General features: G+C 45.0%; 1 protein-coding gene across 2 annotated transcripts in view; it reads left to right on the plus strand.

Moving 5' to 3' along the window:
* The window catches only part of CAMK1D (calcium/calmodulin dependent protein kinase ID), a 391,644-nt gene that overhangs the window by 125,940 nt on the left and 244,880 nt on the right, over positions 1 to 20,824 (plus strand). The window lies entirely within an intron of this gene.

Consider the following 20,824-nt stretch of genomic DNA (forward strand, 5'->3'; position numbering starts at 1 on the left):
CAACTCACATGATGCCTGCCTCCTGTAGTTGATGGCTTTGAGGATTCCGTCCTAAGAAATGAGGACTGCCCGGCCACAGCAAGGTATTGTCTGTCTCTTTAATTTCTGTTCATCAGTTGCAGGAAGGCTTACGTTCACCAAGATGAAACATATTGTGAAGAGGAGGGAATCTCAACTTCTGGTTTTCACCAAGAAAATCATTTGCTGCTGACACCAGAAAATCCTATTGTTCTTTTTCCAGGAATAACGGGGAGCTCGAGGAGATTGATTTAAGACTTGCAGCTCCTCCAGTTTCTGTAGGCTGCTCGTCAAGGGGGCACCCAGAGGAAGGGAAGCTTTTGAAAATTGGCACAAGGCACTGTGTGTGGGCTCCTGGCTCCCTGAGAGTTCAGTTTCTAGAAGTCCGCCAACCAGGTCCCCCTTGACTCAGGCTGTTTCCCCTCAGCTGGCCCTTATTGCTCTTTCTGATTCTTTTATTTCTATCGATTCCCTTGCTGCCTCTGCACATAACTCATTTATCTTTCCTGTCTCTAGTCGTGGCTCCTTTTGATCTTTCCTTTGTGTGAACATAGGTGCTTCTGAAGATTGTGTTCTAGAATGAGCTACCCCATCTTCTCTGTATACAGTCTCCTGTGTTCCCCGTGTCTGTCTGATCTCCTGGGCGGCTTGCAAAATGCAGAACCTGGAGTCCTGTTCCAGCTTGTCTGATTCCGTGGGCCTTGATGGGGTCAAGACCTTTTAACAGGCATCTTGAGACCTCCTGGGAAACAGCTCTGGAATGATGTTCTCAAATTGCAATCTCCATGTTGGCTGCCTGCCCTCATCAAGAAATCCTGACTTTCAACTCTGTGTTTTTTCCCTCTGTGTATCTCTTTGGTGCCTTAGACTAATCCTTCCAAAAGTAAAGATGTTTTTATTTGCAACAGCCAAAAGGTGGAGGCAATCTCGAAGTCCATGGACAGATGAATGGATAGACAAGATGCAATGTGTATCTGTACACTGGAATACTATTTAGCCTTAAAAAAGGAGGGAAATCCTGACACGTGCTACAGCATGAATGAACTGGGGGACATTATGCTGTAAAAGAAGCCAGACTCAAGAGCACAAACGCTGCTTGATTCCACTTACATGAAGTCCCTAGAGTCATCAGATTTGTAGAGACAGAAGTAGGATGGTGTCAGCCAGGCTCTGAGGATGGGGGTGGGGTGGGGAGTGGACTCTTACTGTTCAATGGGGTCAGAGTTTCTGTTTGGGAAGATAGAACAATTTCTGAAGATGGACGGAGGTGATGGTTGCACAGCAAGGTGAGTGTACTTACTCTGAAATGCACACTTAAAAACGGTTAAGATGGCAAATTTTATGTTACATCAAAAAAACAGAAGCAACAGCAAAAAAAAAACCACATCTGTCTTTCCCCCACTCGAACTCTAGTCCTTATCTTGATCCATATTTAGTGAATACAACCTGGAGAAAGCTGGAAGGAACCTACTTAATGTAGTCTGTGCATTTAAACCAAAGTAATAAAACCAGGAATGTCCTTGGCCAATACACACAATGTCCTGTGTTTATTAAAGGAAAATGAATTTGTAAGCAACATTAACACTTCTGGAAAACTGCCTCCCCGCCCAAGACTGGGTTGGCAATTCTGGTGGAGTTCGAGGTCATCTTTGAGAGGGGGTGTGGGCATAGACGTTGTGACCATTCACATCTTATTAAATTTTCCGAGATGCAGGAAAGCATCTCAGAAGAGGAAGCAGCCTGTGCCAAAATGCAGGGTTGGCAACAGCCTTCCTTGGGTTCCTTGCACGTCTTTCCGTGTAGCAGCTGCCAGTGGGAGGGGCCCCAGGCCCCCAGCTCCACCGGCCCTTGGTGAGTGCACTGGTCACTACCCTACGCCTGGCACACACACAGCCATTTCCTGACCTGGAATCCCCCTCTAGGAGGAAAAGCAATTATGGAGACCAGTGTTTGACCAAAGCAGTGTGGTTTTATTATGACACGGGTGAACATGGATTGTCACCTTCCTTTTAGACATGAGTTTGTGTGTTTTGACATGGGCGGGGTGGAAGCACACTTTTCTTCCAGAACTCTGAGGTTTGAGAATGTGATTTCTAAGTGGTCCTTGTCCCCACACGGGTGCTTGGTGGATCCCTGCCGCTGCACTTAATACATTGGAGATTGTCCTCCATTCACAGGGGACTTTGCCAGTCAGTGGTTTAGGAGTAGGCACAGGGTGCCGGGTGACTTGCACACAGGCCTGGCTCCCTCTGCTGACTCCTCCCAGGCCTGCTGGCTGGATGCATGTTTCCATTTAGGTACTGGGGTCACTGAAAAGAATATAGTCTGTGTTGCTGTCTGCTCTCATTGTCGGGGAGGAAATGCCCTTAGACTTTCAAACAGAGATCGTGTTGTGGGTGTAGAAAAACCTGGATACAAACCCAGTCCTAGCCTTCAGCATCTGTGTGTCCTGCTGGCCTAAACTCAGAGCCACACTGCTCAGTCCATGATGGTTCGGGAAGCTTTTGAAGCCTTCTCCAAAGATGCCTTAAGATCGCCTATAATCGTTCCCTGTTATCCATCACAAAAGCGCTCCTGCATCGAGACACACAGCTGAGAATTGAATGTATTTTTGCTAAGGTGGCTGCACGTGGGTGAAGCAGAATCAGACCATTTGCCGAGAGGAGGGTGGTCCTGGTTTCTGGGCCAGCTGCCAGCACAGCCTCGGGACCACCCAGTAATTCAGTCCTTCCCCTGAGTCACTGATGACATGTAATTTCATTCTGGCCATCGCTGAGTGAATCAGAGGGGGCCTTCAGCAGGCTGCAGAGGAGTGCACATGTACAAGCTTAGCATTTTCTGGTTGCCTGTGCATGCATCCATTCTGCAGGAAGACAGTAGAAATGAATGTAGATGAATGCAGAAAGGCAGTGCCGACGAGCTTCGAGAAGCCTTAATTCAGCAGCGCTGTGTACACACTAGATTTCTCATTCCTTAAAGGCGGTCCCTGCAGTCTGATGAGAAATGGAGCCTGAGGTAGGGAAAGGATTAGGCTGTTAGGTTTTGCAGAAGACCTGGATTCTGAAGCAGGGTGTTTCGACCTTCACTTTTCATTCTCTCAGCAGTTATACTGTGTGCATGGCTTAAATGTGCAGTTGATGGCCTGCTTTGTTACAAAGACACTCGAGTTTTTCTTCATTAGTACCTGCCCCGTCGACCCACTTCAGTGCACTGTAGGTGGTAGAGAATCTAGGTTACAGAATCAAACATCTCCTGTCCTAGCCTTTATGGATTCTCACTCCAGTGCTCTCGTCAACTCAGATGTTTATGACCTGCTAGCTAAAGGTCATACTTTGGCCACCTGATGCGAAGACCCAACTCATTGGAAAAGACCCTGATGCTGGGAAAGATTGAAGGCAGGAGGAGAAGGGGATGACGGAGGATGAGATGGTTGGAAGGCATCACCAGCTCAATGGACATGAGTTTGAGCAAACTCTGGGAGATAGTGAAGGACAGGGAATTTTGGCGTGCTGCAGTTCATGGGGTCGCAAAGAATTGAGCAACTTAATGACTAAACAACAAAGAGGTTACTGGCTGGTGGTTTTCATCAGTGGCTACAGATTATAATCTCCTGGGGAAATTAAAAAAAATAAAATGCACATACCCAGGCCCTGTTCCAGTCCAGCTGAATCAGAATCTCTGAATGGTGCCCAGACATAGGTATTTGAAAAAAATCAACCTTTTTGGTAATTCCACTGGGCATCAGTACAGAGAACCCTGCGGCCACAAGAAGGATGTTCATACCTCGATGGACGCAAGGATTTGTTTCCACTACATAGAACCTAAGAATGGACCATCTCTGATTTCTCACCAAGCCAGCAGCAGGAACAGCAGGTCTGAACCATGTGGGTAGAAGCCCCGTCTATTCACAGGCTCAAAGTGTGGGTTTTGTCCTTCTGTGTCTTCATCTGTGAAATCAGGATAACGGTGCCCACCCTGTGTTCCTCACTGAGCTGTTGGAGAGAATGGCATGAAATCATGCACGTATGTGAAGGCACGGAGGTAAAGAGAATGAAAGGCATGCTGGAGGACGCTGGCATATTTTGCTGTAATAAGATGCCCAGTGGATTATAACTGTCTAAACCCTTGGCATGTGGCTGGAGGGTACAAATAGGTATCAGAATGTGTTGACTCATAATAAATATGTATAAAACCCTTTCCAGCAGAGGGACTCACGTGGGCTCCATCAAGGCTCCCGAAGGCCCTGCATTCAGCTGCCTCTGGATTCAGATCACCTTGACGTTTCCACCACCCGCTTCACCAAAAACCCACTATTTTTTTTGCACCTTCCCATCAGGAGGTTCAAGGCTCTTTCCTGGAGCTATAATTAAGTATAGCATGATTCTTTTTAATAGATAGGGCTTCCTCTTGGGCTCTGGGATTTAGACTTCCTGGCTGCCACCATTGTGTTTTATTCATTTCCAGTTGCTGTTTTCTCCATGTCTTTGAGCCTGAAAGCGGGCATGAGAGCATCTGCATGTTTTGTTAAACTCAGGAGAAAGGTTGTGCTCATAAAGCTCATTAAAACTCAAAGGGGCATTCACTTATGTCCAAAGGAAAAAATGTTTCCTGGTCCAGGTGATTTCAGTCTGTTCAAAGAGTGTGAGGGGGAAAAACAAGCAAACCACTGCGGGGCTGTTGTTGACAATTCCCATAATAGAAGGACCAACGCGAACAGGCTTTGTTTAACTTTGGTTCAGTTACTGTTGTCCCTGGGTATCCTCTGGGGGCTGGTTCCAGGACCCCACGGATATTGGATATTCACAGATGCTCAAGCCCTTCATATAAAACATTGTCATATTTGCATATGACCTGCACAATCTTCCCATCCACTTTAAATCACTTCTAGGGTACTCATCAGACATAGTAAATGCTGTGTAAACAGGTGCTGGTGTGTGGCAAATGCAAGTTCCTGGAACTGCCTGGAATTTTTTTCTCCCGAATATTTTCCATCTGTGGTTGTTTGAATCTGAGGATGTAGAGCCCTACGTTACAGAGGGCTGATTATGTTTTCTTTTCCTGAACAGAATCAAGAGCACAGATCTCAGAGAATTCAGCCAAGATTGTCTTGTCACCCCACGATGATTGGCAGAGGCTTGGCTCTCCTGCCCAACCTAGCCCCAGAAGAGGAGGTTCTGATGGGCTTCTTGTGAGCAGTGTTCCCGGTCACGTGTTTCTGGCTGCAGCTGCTTGGACAGATGTTTTGCCGGTTTTTTTTTTTTACTGACCTCTCAGTTTTCTGCCTGTCCAAGGTCTTCTTCCTGAAAAGGAAAGTGTTAATTGCTACGTTGTGTCTGACTCTTTGCATCCGCATAGACTGTAGCTCAGCAGGCTCCTCTGTCCATGAAATTCTCCAGGCAAGATTACTGGAGTGGGTAGCCATTGCCTTCTCCAGGGGAATCTTCCTGACCCAGGGATCAGACCCACATCTCCTGCATTGCAGGTGGATTCTCGGCCCACAGGATCTTAGTTCCCCGACCGGGGATTAAACTCATGTCCTCGGCAGTGAAAGCGCAGACCTCTGGCCACTGGCCAGCCAGGGAATTCCCTCCTTATCCTTTGCTTAAAGTGAAAACTCAAAGTAGTCACAGCCCAAGTGACGATGTGTTGTGTATCTACACTGGTATTCTGTGCTCAGATCAAGCATTTGTGTCTCGTGGTCTGCTTGGTGGTGGTGGTGGGCCATGCTTGGTCCTAAGAGCATCCTGAATGATGCCCTCTGCACCCAGGCCTTTGTCATTTGTGCTGTCTGGGAGAGACCTGACTTCCCCTGAGTTGTTGTGATGAAGTAATGACATAATGAGTCTGAAAGTGCTTTGAAGCTGGAGAGCAGTGTGGAAACATTAAGGTTTCATGAATGCCAGCACTAATAACAGTTGTCTCATCAGTCTGCTCTCATGAGGCAAGAGGGAGATGTCACTGGTTGGCCGATTAGCGAGAGGGTCTCCCAGCACCTGGGGCTTCCTAGGTGGCTTGGTGGTGAAGAATCCACCTGCCAGTGCAGGAAACGTAGGTTTGATCCCTGGGTCGGGACAACCCTCTGGAGAAGGGAATGGCTACTCATTCCAGTGTTCTTGCCTGGAGAATTCAATGGACAGAGGCACCTGGGGGGCTACATACAGTCCATAGGGTTGCAGAAAGCTGGACATGTCTGGGCGACTGAGCATGCGCATACCCAGCACCCATTTCTACTGCTTGTATTTAGTGCTCTATCCATTATAATGCAGATTTCATAGCAGGTAGATTCTTAACCACTGGAGCACCACGCAAGTCCTCAAAGCCATTGCTTCTCTAGGTGTATTTCACTCGTGTGTGTCTTGTGGGTAGTCTGAAACTTGTGTTGATCCATATATAGATTTACACAGTCTCCTTCCCCAACCCTCCCCTCTCTAGGATTTTCCTCACTCTCACTCTTAGCAGTCTTTCTTCTCAGTTCTTGGGTCAGAAAGTTGGATGTGTCTTGGAGTTTTCCCCTCTCACCCAGGACATGCTATTGTGCAGCTCTGTACAGCGGAGGCTGCCCTCAAAGCAAAGTGGCCAGAGAAAAAGAGAGGAAAAATAACCAGTATCCTCTTGCACTCTTGAGACCACAGGGCCTGCTTTCCCAGTTCCTCTGGCCAGAGAGATGGGCTATTTCCTGGGCTTGTAGGGTCTCGTGATGCACAGCAGCAGATCAGTGTCCTGATGAGGTCCAACCTTAGATCAGGGCAGGGAGGGAAAAAGACAAAAAGATACCGGGAATATCCCATTCCACTCTTTGTTTTTTGTAAAGAGACCCTTTATCCTAGTTGTCTGCCCAGAAAGGAGTTTTTCTTGGAGTTTTTGTTATCTTCTCCCACTGTGCATTTCCTTGATTGGACCCACATTTGAGTCAAAGCCAAGAGATAATGGAGGAAAATTTAATCCAGGAAACTTGCCAATGTGTGTTTCTTCAATTTTTAACTTCTTTCTCAGTCTATCTGATACTGTTTACTCTTCAGAGGCCTCAAGAAGTTGATTTTTGTGTCCTGTGCAGAGGTTTTACTTGTAATCAGGGGGAGAGAGAGGCTTTTGTGAGCTTACGTCATCTTGGCTGGTCCCACAAGTCTTACATCCCCCTTTTAAAAAACAAACAGTAGCGTGCTATTTGTTTGGCACTTGTTTTTTGTTTTTACTTAATAGTACACATTAGAGATAACAATGATGGTATTAACAGTGACAATAAAACAACAGTTACTAAATGCTTTATGTGCCAAGCATTGTTCTAACTACCATACATTTATTAATCCATTTAATCCTTGCAGCAATCCTATTAAGTAAGTAGTAGTATTACATAGGCAGTATTACTAGGTAGGTAGTATTATTCGCATTTTACAGATGATAATACTTTTTGGGGGAAATTAAGTGCAGTAACTGGTCCAAGGTAACATTGCTAATCAGTAGAGGAGCTATCTAGCCTGTCTGGCTCAAAAGTCCTTACACATAGCTACAATTATTATAATAATGACAGTGATGATAAAATCCAACACTTATCTATCACATGCCAGCACCTGCTTGCTAGAAAATTACTTTAGTGATAAGAGTACAGATCACCTTCAGAATGAAATGCCTTTGTGAGCACATTACACTTCTCATTCTAAAGTAATAAGTATATTCATTCTGCATGTAGGAAATCTGAGAAAAGTCAGGTGACTTGCTGGAGAGGTGACAATAGAATCTCTAGACTAGAGATGTGATATTTTCAATGATTGTTGCTGTCTTCTCTGGAAAGTATAGTATATTCCTAGCCAATAAGACTTGGAGATATAGAATCATAGGAAGCTAAAGTTGGAAGAGACTCACATGGTCTCAGTTTACCTCCAGATTTTATTTTTATTATTTAAACAATTTTATGCATTTATTTATTTATTTTTGGCCATGTTATATGGCATGTGGGATCTTATTTCCCCAGCCAGGGGCCGAACCCTGAAATGGAAGCTCTGGGTCTTAACCACTGGACTGCCAGGGATGTCCTACTTCCTGATTTTATTGATCACACATCATGATGTATCAGAAAGCACCTTGTCAAAGGTAAAATGATGCATGGATGTTAGTTTTCATGCATAAGGAAGCAGTTCTGGAGAACTAAATTGATGAAATCCTTATCTTCATTATCACCACATAACTGCATTTATAGGACACAAATGTCCCAGGAACTCTGCAGGACACGTCTCTGATGTTTAAAATAACCTTGCTAAATAGGTATTATGGTTCCCATTTTTTAGATATGAGAAAAATGAATGCTCAGAGATGATAGGTAACTTACCCAGCAAAGGGGCCACACTTAGGTCACTCTTCTTTTACATGTCTTCCTACCTATAAGTATTTGACACATACTGATCATATGTGTAATTATCATGTATTAAGTTATTCCAAGGGCTTCCTAGGTGGTTCTAGTGGTAAAGAATCCACCTGCCAATGCAGGAGACACAAGAGATGTGGGTTTGATCCCTGGATCGAGAAGATCCCCTGGAGGAGGGTATGGCAACCCACTCCAGTATTCTTGCCTGTAAAATCTCATGGACACAGGAGCCTGGGGTCACAAAGAGTCGGACATGACTGAGCGACTGAACACACGTGTTGTCCCAATCAGGATACGTTTTTCTGAGTGAAAGGGAACCTGAGTAGTCGTCATACTGGGACTGTCCTGGGCAGGCCAGGGCAAAGGGTCACCCTTCCTATGAGTCTTTATTTCCAGACTGCATAATTTATACTTGCCATAGTTTGATTCAGATGATATAAAATGCTGTAGATGGCCAATGTTCATGAGGATGTATTAATGGATCTGTGGATCTGTTTCCTAAGGCCATTAGAGGTGAACCACATGGAGCTGGGTATTGCTTTATGCAGTGGACCGAGGTCACTTATGAATTTTGCTCATCATTGTGGATTTAGAGAGGCCATTTTTGAAACAAATAGAAGAAAGTTCTTAAACTAATGTATGTTTTAAAATTTTTTCTCTAGGGTTAGAGTCTCATGAGCCTTTCAGGATGAATATAATTAAGTGTGGTTGAGAATAGATAAGATTCTTTCCCTCTGTCTTACACTGAGATGAAGGGAGATCCATTGTCATTTTCTTCTAGGAGGTAAGGCTTTAGAAATGGAAACAACTTGAATGTGATTTTTTTCTCTTCTTTAGTCACTAAGTCAAGTCTGACCCTTTGTGACTTGGTGAACTGTAGCCTGCCAGGCTCCTCTGTCCTTGGGATTTCCCAGGCAAGAATACTGGAGTGGGTTGCCATTTCCTTCTCAATGGGGTCTTTCCGATCCAGGAATTGAACCTGCATCTCCTGCATTGGCAGGCGGATTCTTTACCACTAAGCCACCTGGGAAGCCTGTTTTTTTTTTTTTTTTCTCTTACACGCTCTTGAAAAACATGTTTATCCAACTGGTCATGATATATTGAGCTGGGTAATGTACCTTATAATATTCATAAGCATGTAATGCTTATTGCCATTCTAAGGAAGGGATTCACATCCTTGTTCTCTGTGTGGGGAAACTGAGGCTCAGAGTGGCTTCAGTTACTGCTCCACACTTGCACAGCTGATTGGTGCTGGTGTAGGGATTCAAGTCAAGGTCTGTCTGGCTCCAGAGGCCATGCTTTCCTGAACACTTCTCTGTAATGAACTGAGAGGCTGTTGGCATCCGCACAAGGAGCGCAGTTAAGCTGCTTCCTCCCTGCGAGCTGTGTATGGGGAACCTTGGGCCGTCTTACCTCCCAGGTGAATATGAGTATCTTGTTTGAGGAAAGCGCTAGACTGAATTATCACCCCAGTGTTGAAAATGCCTGGGCCTTGGGCCAGTTGCTCAGTCTTTCTTGACCTCATTTCCTTTTCTGGGAAGCGAGGGGATTAAACTTGATGATGTGTGTGGCTCATCTGGGGCTTCCCAGGTGGCTCTGGTGGTAAAGACTCTGCCTGCCAATGCAGGAGACATGAGAGATGCAGGTTTGGTCTATGGGTCGGGAAGATCCCCTGGAAGAGGGCATGACAACCCACTCCAGTGTTCTTGCCTTGGTAATCCCAAGGACAGAGGAATCTGGAAGGCTATAGTCCATAGGGTTACAAAGAGTTGGACATGAATGAAGTGACTTAACACACACATACACACACACACCCCCCCGCTCATCTAATAGTTTGTGATCTGAAATTGATTGGGGTCCCCATTCAGCATAGTAGACATTCTGGTTGGAAAATGCAGCTTGCTAATTTGCATGATAATAGTGTATTACAAATGAAGAGGCCTGAAGGTCCTGTTGTGGTTTATATAGGACTTAGAAGAGTTTACAGAAAGAGGGTCCTCATGGCCTTGAGGGTAAGGTGGCAGGGATTCTCATGTATTTTCTGCCAGGGGCCACTTTTGTACAGTACTTTTGTGGACCCCTTCCATCTTTCCACATTATAAGTCCAAGCTTCCTTCCTTCATTTCCATTACTTTTGGAGACTGAGGTGTTAAGAATTCTGGGATTATCCAGGATCAAACAATTAGAGCACAGGCTTAAAGGACCCTCAGTGTCAAGCTTCTTCTTGGCAAATAGAACAGGAAGTAGAAGATGTATGAAGTTTACATTCATGTCAGTATTCTTAATCTGGACCATCACAATTTAATGATGAGCTGGTGATACTTTTTTTCAGGAGGATGTAGTGTATATTAGGGACCCACTCAGGCAAGGGCATCGCAACCCACTCGAGTATTCTTGCCTGGAGAATCTTGTGGACAGAAGAGCCTGGCAGGCTACAGTCCATGGGGTCGCAAGAGTTGGACATGACTTAGCGACTAAACCACCACCACCACTCAGGCAAAAAAGCAAAGCTCTCTCCCCAGCCTGCCTTGAGTGCATTCATCCTTGTCCACCTTGTGCTGAAATGAGATATTGCTGGGGATGTGTGGAAATTACCAACCTCAGAGGTTTCCCTGTGCCTTGGCCCTTCCTCACCTGTATGCATCACAATGGCTTAAACAGATTGTCAGCAAGCACGGTCCAGTTATTTGGAACCAGGTTCCTAATGATAAAAACAGTGGCTCCAGTGTCGTCATTGTGAACGGCCATGGAGCAGGAGAGACAACCAGGAGTCATCAGAACTGAACCAAACTGAATCAAACCAAACCCATTTTGCACAAAATAGCATGAAACAACGAACTATTGAATGCAGTGTAATTATAACTGAAACAAGACTTGGTCTCACCTGACATTTGCTTTCTTTGTTTCCTGGTGATTGTGTTCTCATAATGTTCTGTCTGTGTCTGTCATAAACTAAAAAATGACTTTTGCTGGCTTTCCTCATGGGGCGCTTGATGTGGTAAATAACTAACTGATGAGTTGGGGTCTAGTAACTGAGGCCAGGGAATTGATAGCAAACTCAAAGGAGATTTTCTGTCTCTTATTACAAAGATTTATAATCTAGGAGCTCTTTCATAGGTTATTTGTAACAGATCCCTATTCCAAGTCTATGCAATAGGGAATGTTCCAAATGCTACCCAGTGGAGAGCTTTGACCAGGCCAGCTGATCATTTCCACTTGATCATGCTCTCCCTGGGTGCGCTAGTGAACAATGAAAATTTTCCTCGGAAAGAAAAAAAAAATCTTCATTTTCTACACACATAATTGGGTTTCTTTTTCTTAATATGATAGAATACTTTGTGCTTTTTCTTCTTTCTTGTGTAGGCCTTTAAAAAAATGTATCGACTCATTGGCTCAGTGGTAAAGACTCCGCCTGCTAATGCAGGAGACGCAGGAGACGCGAGTTCAATCCCTGGTTTGGGAAGATCCCTGGGAGAAGGGAATGGCAACATACTCCAGTATTCTTGCTTGGAGAATTTCATGGAAAGAGCAGCCTGGCAGGCTACAGTCCATGGGGTCGCAAAGAGTTGGACACGACTGAATGACTAACACTTTCCATTTTCCTTTAAAAAAAATGTATGTTCGGTAGCCAAGTCGTGTCTGACTCTTTGTGACCCCATGGACTACAGCACGCCAGGCTTGCCTGTCCTTCACTGTCTCCCTGAGTTTGCTTAAGCTTGTGTCCATTGAGTCAGTGATGCCATCCAACCATCTCAACCTCTCTTGCCCCCTTCTTCTCTTCTCCATCTTTTCCAGCTTAAGGTTTTTTCCAACAAGTTGGCTCTTAGAATCAGGTGGCCAAAGTATTGGAGCTTCAGTTTCAGTATCAGTCCTTCCAGTGAATATTCAGAGTTGATTTCCTTTAGGATTGACTGGTTTGATCTCTTTGCTGTCCAAGGGATTCTTAAGAGTCTTCTCTGACACCACAGTTTGAAAGCATCAGTTCTTCAGCACTCAGTCTTCTTTATGGTCCAACTCTCACGTCCATACATGACTACTGGAAAAACCATAGCTTTGACTAGACAGACCTTTGTTGGCAAAGTAATGTCTCTGCTTTTTAATATGCTGTCTAGGTTGGTTGTAACTTTTCTTCCAAAGAGCAAGGGTCTTTAAATTTCATGGCTGCAGTTACTGTCCACAGTGATTTTGAAGCCCAAGAAAATAAAATCTGTCACCGTTTCCACTTTTTCCCCATCTATTTGCCATAAAGAGATGGGACCAGGTGCCACGATCCTCATTTTTTGAATGTTGAGTTTTAAACCTGCTTTTCACCCTCATCAAGAGGCTCTTTAGTTCCTCTTAACTTTCTGCTATTAAAGTGGTGTCATCTGCACATCTGAGGTTATTGATATTTCTCCCGGCAGTCTTGATTCCAGCTTGAGCTTCATCCAACCAGGCATTTTGTATGACGTACTCTGCATATAAGTTAATTAAACAAGGTGACAATATACAGCCTGATGTACTCCTTTCCTAATTTGGAACCAGTCCGTTTCCATGTCTGTTTCTAACTGTTGCTTCTTGTCCTGCATACAGATTTCTCAGGAGGCAGGTCAGGTGGTCTGGTGTTCCCGTCTCTTTAAGAATTTCCTACGGTTTGTCGTGATCCACACAGTCAAAGGCTTTTTGCAGATGTTGATTTTTTTTTTTTTAATTCCCTTGCTTTTTCTGTGATCCAGGGGGTATTGGCAATTTGATCTCTGGTTCCTCTGCCTTTTCTCAATCCAGCTTGTATGTCTGGAAGTTCTTGGTTCACATACTGCTAAATCCTAGCTTGAAGGATTTTGAGCATTACCCTGCTGGCATGTGAAATGAGTGTAATTGGGTAGATATGACCATTTTATTAGTAAAGTAGATTTGGAAGATAGTAAGAGTTTCTACTAACATGCTGTGAACAGATTGTGGGCTTATTATTTCATGTGGAAAAAATTTAAAAATGAGAGAATCCAGGACTAGCATGGTGGCTCTGTGAAGACACAGAGACTTAGGTTCTTTTTTCTGTTCTGTCACCATTAGCAAGGACTTGTATCCTCAGGGTCACAGGCTGACTACTGGAGATACAGCCGTCATACCCTTACTCTAGAAGCAAAGGATGAGCAAGGACAAAGAAATAGGCATCACAGCAAGTCAACCCCCTTTGAAGAGTCTTCTGTAAGCCTCACACAATGACCCTGGCTTAAAATTCATGGACCGCCTTTAGCTGAAAGGGATGTTGGGAATTTTACCTTTGCAGCTCGGTGTAGCTTGCTGTATTAGACTCACGTTAGCTGTTGGAACAAACCAACCTCCAGAGTTTGTCTCTTTAGTACTACCTTCCTTGAGGACCTGCCGTCCTCTGCATTGAATGGGCAGGTGGCAAATAATGGTAGAGAGTCCTATGTGGGATGTTTCTGGTTCAGCCTGAAAGGGGCCCATAACATCCATTTATGCCCCACTGGCCAGAGCTCTGTCACGTGGTCATATGTCCCTGAAAAGCTGGGAACTAGAGTCCAGCTGTGTGTCTGGGACAAAATGGAAATGGCCAGCCCCTGGGCACATTGCTGCCCCCATGATGTCAGGATTCTGTTACTGGGAAAGACATTAAAACACTGAGAGCCGTGAAACGAATGGTAACAGTTTCAGCCACGGCCTGACACAAGCTCCTGCTGTTCCTGTTTCCCACAGGGACGCCTCCTGTTCCAGGTTATCAGATCAGGCCTTGTCCCTTCTGGGTCTCATGACAGCAGCCCTTGATGTTTTCTCCATTCTCCAACTTCTTCTTCTTATTCAGTCACTACGTCGTGTCCAACTCTTTGTGACCCCATGGACTGCAGCACTCCAGGCTCCTCTTCCTCCTCTGTCTCCCGGAGTTTGCTCAGATTCATGTCCACTGAGTTGGTGAGGCCATGCAAGTATCTCATCCTCTGCTGCCCTCTTCTTCTCTTACCTTTAATCTTTCCCAACACCAGGGTCTTTCCCAATGAGTCAGCTCTTTGCATCAGGTGGCAAAAGTATTGGAACTTAAGCCACTTCCTGTCCATCCCACCAATTTTAGCTCTTAATTCCAGAGTGACTTGTTTTTATTTGTTCAGTGTTTCCTGAGTCTTGATTTTTGTTCCCCAAAGACATGAAAGCAGGCACTTTAACCTTCTTTGACCATAATTATTGGGTAAGTGATATGTCCTCCTCATGAGAATGACCACAAAGTCCTCTGTGAAATCAGTCAAAGATCATGAGGCCAGGAGTTAAAACATTCTGGGTGACATCCAGAGGCCCATTCTAAAGGCCTCCAGATGTCTTTAGTCGTGTTCTAACTCTGTCAGTTTCATCCTCCCAACCTGGACAGCCCTGCCTTCTCTAGTTTGAGTTTACCCTAGAAAATTCTCATTCCTAAGAGGTTGCTCAAATGCCTCTGCTTTGTAAAAGTCTGATGTGTCATTTTGGCCAGACCAAGTTTGTTTTCTTTTACCTCTGAGTTCTTATGATGGTTTGTGCATTTTTTTGGTCTTGTTTTAGGGCCTGTTGCCTCATCAGAGTAACTGATATTCTGGTACAGATCACACCAGGGAGTAAGGGTATAATTCCTGTCTTTTTGTTCCATCCTCAAACAGCTTCATGGGGTATGGAGTGTCACCATGCCTGCTGTACTGAGGAGGAAATGAGAGGCTATGTTGTGTGGTCTAGGGCTACTGAGATGGGAGAGTAGTCTGTTTCTGCTCTGTGAGGGTGGTAGGTGCAATGGGGTCTGTCCTAGGAGATCAGGGCCCAGGACTTCCATATCGGCCCCTGACTCTCCAGTTCCCTGGGCTCCCCTGGTGGCTCAGCGGTAAACAGCCCGCCTGCAGTGCAGGAAACGCAGGAGCCGAAGGTTCGCTCTCCAGGTCAGAAGGATCCCCTGGAGGAGGGAACGGCAACCCATGCCTTTATTCTTGTCTGGAGAATCTCATGGACAGAGGAGCCTGGTGGGCTACAGTCCATGGAGCTACAAAGAATTGGATACGACTAAAGTGACTGAGCATGCACGCTTGCACGACCGTTCCTTAAGGCACCACTGTCTATTCTGCCTTTGGCTTAATTTTAAAATATCATGAAATATTTCAAATTGACCAAAAAGCACTGAAAATTAAATGAACAGACTACTATGGGCCCACCATCCAGGCTGAGCAAATGTTAATTAACATATAACCATATTTGCTTTAGATGTCGCCAAAAATGCTGTTGTTACAGGACACAGTTATGGATCCATGTCCCGTTCTCTTGCCATCCCCACAAACGACTTGTATTGGAAGCTAGTGTGTATGTTCTTGTTGTGTGTCTTTATATTTTTACTCCATATGTATACACTGTGCATCCTACAGCGTAGGCTTCGTATTGTTGATGTGTGTGTGTGTGTGTGTGTGTGTGTGTGTGTGTTTAATAGAGTGATGTAAATGACATCAGTACTATGGTATCTTTTAGTAACCTGATTTTTCTCTGCCATTATTATGTTTTTGAGATATATCCCTGTTAATTCAAGTAGATCTCATCATTTAATTGCTACAGAGTATTCTGCTGAGTATCTTTATTTGTTATGTGAGGTATCTATATTCTTATAGATACATGTAATATTTCATCCCTGTAGATAAATACATATAACTCTAACTCAGTCTTTTTCATGCCCATGTTACACTCCATGCTATGGATGTACCATTCCAATATTACTGGAAATTCATGCTGTTTTCATTATTTTCTACTTCTTATAGTGCTATAATCAGCATATTTATATCTGTTTCCTTATAGAATGCTTTTATTTCTAAAGGATGGATTTCCTAAAATGAAATTGAACAGGGATAGCCAGTTCATTTCCAAAAATGTCGTTAACAGTTTGTAGACAGAAGTTTTCAACCTTAGAGAAGGAAGCTGTTCTGTTGAAGTTTTATTTGGCTTTTTTTCTGGACCACTAGGAAGGTTTAGCATCAGTTAATATGTTCATTGGCCCTTCTGTGAACTTCATATTTGTATCCTGGTTCACATCAATTTTCAGGACCAGAGTATCTCTGCTGAGCATGAATTCTATAAGTTACGCCCCCTGGAATTGTCTTATTGGGAAGCCTTTGGAATTAGAGGGATGTTAACTCTGTCTTATGGGTTGCAGTGATATCTGAATATATAAATTAGGAGTATTACATTCCTCTAGATAAATTCTTATAAATAACTCATTCTTTTCAATAGGTGTATAATATCCCATGATATGAATATACCATTCCAGCTTTACTCAAAATTTGTGTTTCTACCTCATCCTATCTTTTTTTTTTCACTTTGCTTACAATGTCTTCTACTGTTGCCCCATTTTTAATTCATAAGACTTGAATATTTTCTGTTCTGGAGTAGATTTTTTTGTCGTTTTGTGCCCTGCTTAAAAATGTTGACTTACGCATACCTTCTAATTCTTTTTTCCTAAAGCATTTCCACCAGTTCTGTTTTTTTTAACTGGGAATTTTAAGCAATGCAGGTTTTCTTGATATGTAAATACAGCCTGGCTAAGGCCTGGGAACTCACTGACTAAATAGCATTGGCTTGGATCCTGTATCAAATGCTCTGCTGAAGAATGATGCCATGACATGTGCTCTCATCTTTTTCTCTTTCAAGACGACACTTTGATCTTTCCCATTCAAATGCTATGAAGCTCTCGGAGAGGGAGAAAGGCACAGCCAGCCAACGGTTGCTCGCACTTAGGAGGAAGTTCTGGATTGGTATTTTTGTTTGAAAAATCAAGTAAAGAAATAAGGCCATTATAATCGTCCCTGATATTTACCCTCGGGAGAATGCTGGCACTGAAGCCTCCTGACAGTTGATCTCGTCCATTCTGCTCTCCTGTCATTTAAGATGGTTGAGACACAGTGATTTGTTCCTGGAGAAGAAAGGAAGACAGCCAGGGTTGGAGGAAGGGAGTTCATTTTGCTGCTGCTTGAAAAGTGGATATGATTTAATGGTGAAAACAATTTGTGGATCCGGTTTCTATTTTTAAGCAGACTTTTCAAGACTGTGACAAATGACAAAAGAAAGTTGAATCATTTTAGTACCACACTGTGTGTGTGTGTGTGTGTGTGTTTGATACATTTTCGTAGCCTCCTCTTGTTGATCTAGGACATGACTTGAGCCATTATAAGGTGAAGTGCCAGTTCCAGGAAGGGCCTGAGCGGGTGCAGACCAGTAGCTAGGTGTCTGGCAGATGAGCAGTGAGATGCAGATGGCATTTTTATTCCCCCTTCAGCCAGCACCATGCAGGAGATGTGGGTGCAGACAGTGTGGGGTGTGGAGCTGTGAAGTTTTGGGTTTCGAGCCCCCGCTTACAGTGGAGTCTGAGCGTGGGCCTGGCGTGCATCACTTTTACAACTCTTATTTGGTGCAGACATCATCCCCATTGTGTAGATGACAAAACTGAGGCCTAAAAAGGCCCATCTGAGCAGCTTTGTGAAATAACTCAGGCAAGAACCATGGCCCAGAAGCCCTAATGCTCTGTCTGAACTTCCCAGGCTCCTCTCCCTCCTCCTTCCCGCACTCCAGGCACCCTGGCTGCCTGCTCTTTACCAAGCCAGGACCCCCACCAGCCCAGGGCCTTGCATTCATCCTGGAAAAGTCTTCCGGATATGCTTCTGGAATATCCCTCTTCCTTGTTCCATTCAATTCTCAGCACAGAGACCGTCCCTGGCCACCTCATCTAGAAGCGTCCATGCTATTTTATATATATTTTTTGCTCCTGCACTTTATCTTTGTTTCTAGCTCTGACCAGCGCCTGACATATGTTTGTTTATGGTCTGCCTCCCTTCTCACTGGCCTGGGAGCTTCCTGGGCAGAAAGCTCGCTTCATCTGCCTCCCTCCCTCTCCACTGCTGCTGCTGCTGCTGCTAAGTCGCTTCAGTTGTGTCCGACTCTGTGCGACCCCATAGACGGCAGCCCACCAGGCTCCCCCGTCCCTGGGATTCTCCAGGCAAGAGTACTGGAGTGGGTTGCCATTTTCCTCTCCAATGCATGAAAGTGAAAAGTGAAAGTGAAGTCGCTCAGTCGTGTCCGACTCTTAGCGACCCCATGGACTGCAGCCTACCAGGCTCCTCCATCCATGGGATTTTCCAGGCAAGAGTACTGGAGTGGATTGCTATTGCCTTCTCCGTCCCTCTCCACAGGGTCTGGCAAATGCTCACTGTATGTGTGCTGACCAAGCAGCCAGTCTGCACTGGGGGCTCACAGGTGGGGGACCTGCTCCCCAGGCAGCAGCAGGGCCTGGGGACATTTGCCCCCTATCTGTCACCACCTCCAGGAAACAGCAGTCAGTGACACTTGTAGCTCGTTTCTCTGAGACTGAAGTTCATCTTCACAGCCGAGAGCTGAGTGATGTTTAAACTCCAGATGGTCCCCAGTGTCATTAAGGACTTCCTGCTGAGCAGGTGTGAATGTGGCACGTGCCCAGGCCATGCGCCTGGACTTCGGAGGGGAAGGCAGGCGGTATGTCCCTTAGACGAAGAAGTGGCTTAGGCATCTTAGTGGGCAAATACAGGGAGATATTCTGGGGGCAGACAAGCCTTTTGGAGTCCCTCCCCAGCTCTGGGGAGTCTCACTGATTGGAGGGTTGACCCTGTTTTACCTTTTAGAAATCTCAGAGAAGCCCAAACTTGCATAGAGCATTATCAGGGGGACGGGATCCTGGAATTTCTAAAGACAGCATCCCCCTTGCACTGGGAGAGACACGTGTACTTCTCAGTCCTATTGGGAGAAGCCAAGCAGAGAGGACCAGTTTCCTCTCTGGGCATCAGAGCATCCAGGTCACCATTCCTGGGGCCTGGGACTTAGGGAGGGCTGGCAGGGGCAAGGTTGCCCCTGTATTCCTTTCCCTGGTCTCTGTGATGAGTCATAACCTCAAGGTCAAATCATGGAGAAAAGCCCAGTGAACCGTATCCCCAGGCTTCTGGCTGTCATTTTCCACGCGGAGGTATCAGTATCTCAGATGAAGCTCTTGTGCTTTGTGGGGCCCTGCTAGGCAGGTGCACTCCACTGTGTCTGGCTGGAGATAATGTCATCAGCCCCTCACAGCAGATTGTTTAGTAGCTGGTGTGTCTGTGGTTGACAAGCAAGTAAAGCTTTCTAGCAAGACGCTAGAGCCTGTAGATGGATGTAGGAGCTTTTCTTTGATCGGGGATAATGTTAATGTGATGATGCTACTACAGGAAATGGAGCACTTGGCCATTGCGTTTGAAGATTAAGTTGGCTCCCTTTATGGGGAGATGAAGAATGGGGTGTGTGGGCAGTTTAGGAAGAGAAGGGCTCAGCGGGTGGGGCCCCCTAAGGGTTGATCTCGAGTCTACTGAGTTTTTATACTTTTGAAAGGAATGAACATGAGTGTGTAGAATATTAAGATATAAAGGCAGTAAGGAGGGGGCTTAATTTGAAAACCTGGAGGAGTAGCTTAGGAACATGGACAGAAAGTCCAAATTAAAAATTCGCCCACCCTCCTCCTGCAGTGTGTGGGTTCCTGGAGGTGGGAAGAACTTTGTGCCTCGGCTCCTTGGGATTTAAATGGATAAACAGTGTCAGAAAACCAAGGTTCCTGGGGTTCTGTTCACAGGTTAAGAAATGAATTTACCCATTAGAAGCAGATTGTCATTGACACAGTATGGGTGAGAATTTGGACAATTCGGGGATGAAATAGAGTGAGGAAAACCTCTGCACCCCACCCACTCTTCTTTACCCTTCATGAATTATGAAATTAACTCTACCTGAGGAGGTGGCATAGTTTTATAAATGAAAAAGCATGGCTTTGGCATCAAACCAGAGTTTGACTGTCAATTGATTAACTGATTAGCAGAAGTTTGAAGCTCTTGGAACTTCTGTTTTGTCAAATGTCATGTGGGTATGATGCAGTCACACAGGGTTATTGGTAGAATTAGAAAACTGTTGGCAAAGAGTTTTCAAAGTAAGCTTTTAATGAGGCTTTAGTAAGCAGTGGACTTCCCTGGTGGCTCAGATGGTAAAGCGTCTGCCTACAATGTGAGAGACCCGGGTAAAATCCTGGGTCAGGAAGATCTCCTGGAGAAGAAAATGGCAACCCATGCCAGTATTCTTGCCTGGAGAATCCCAGAGACAGAGGAGCCTGGTGGGCTACTGTCCATGGGGTCGCAGAGTCGGACACGACTGAGCGACTTCACTTTCACTTTTCACTTTTCTTTAGTAATCAGTATAGATGAGGATGTTGATGGTGGTGGTGGTTGGTGATAATCTAGGTTAGGGAAGCTTCATTCTTTTCACAATAACCGATCTTTTTAGGGGAAGAACATTGTTCTCTAGGCTGAAACTTTGCACCTATAAGGAAGCACAGAATAACCTGCATCCAGGTTCTGTCTCCAACCTGTTCAACGTGCAGCTCAATGATGGGAAGATGTGTGGACCATTTCATCAGCT

The sequence above is a fragment of the Bubalus kerabau genome, chromosome 13 (genome assembly GCF_029407905.1).
Source record: "Bubalus kerabau isolate K-KA32 ecotype Philippines breed swamp buffalo chromosome 13, PCC_UOA_SB_1v2, whole genome shotgun sequence".
NCBI lineage: Eukaryota > Metazoa > Chordata > Mammalia > Artiodactyla > Bovidae > Bubalus > Bubalus kerabau.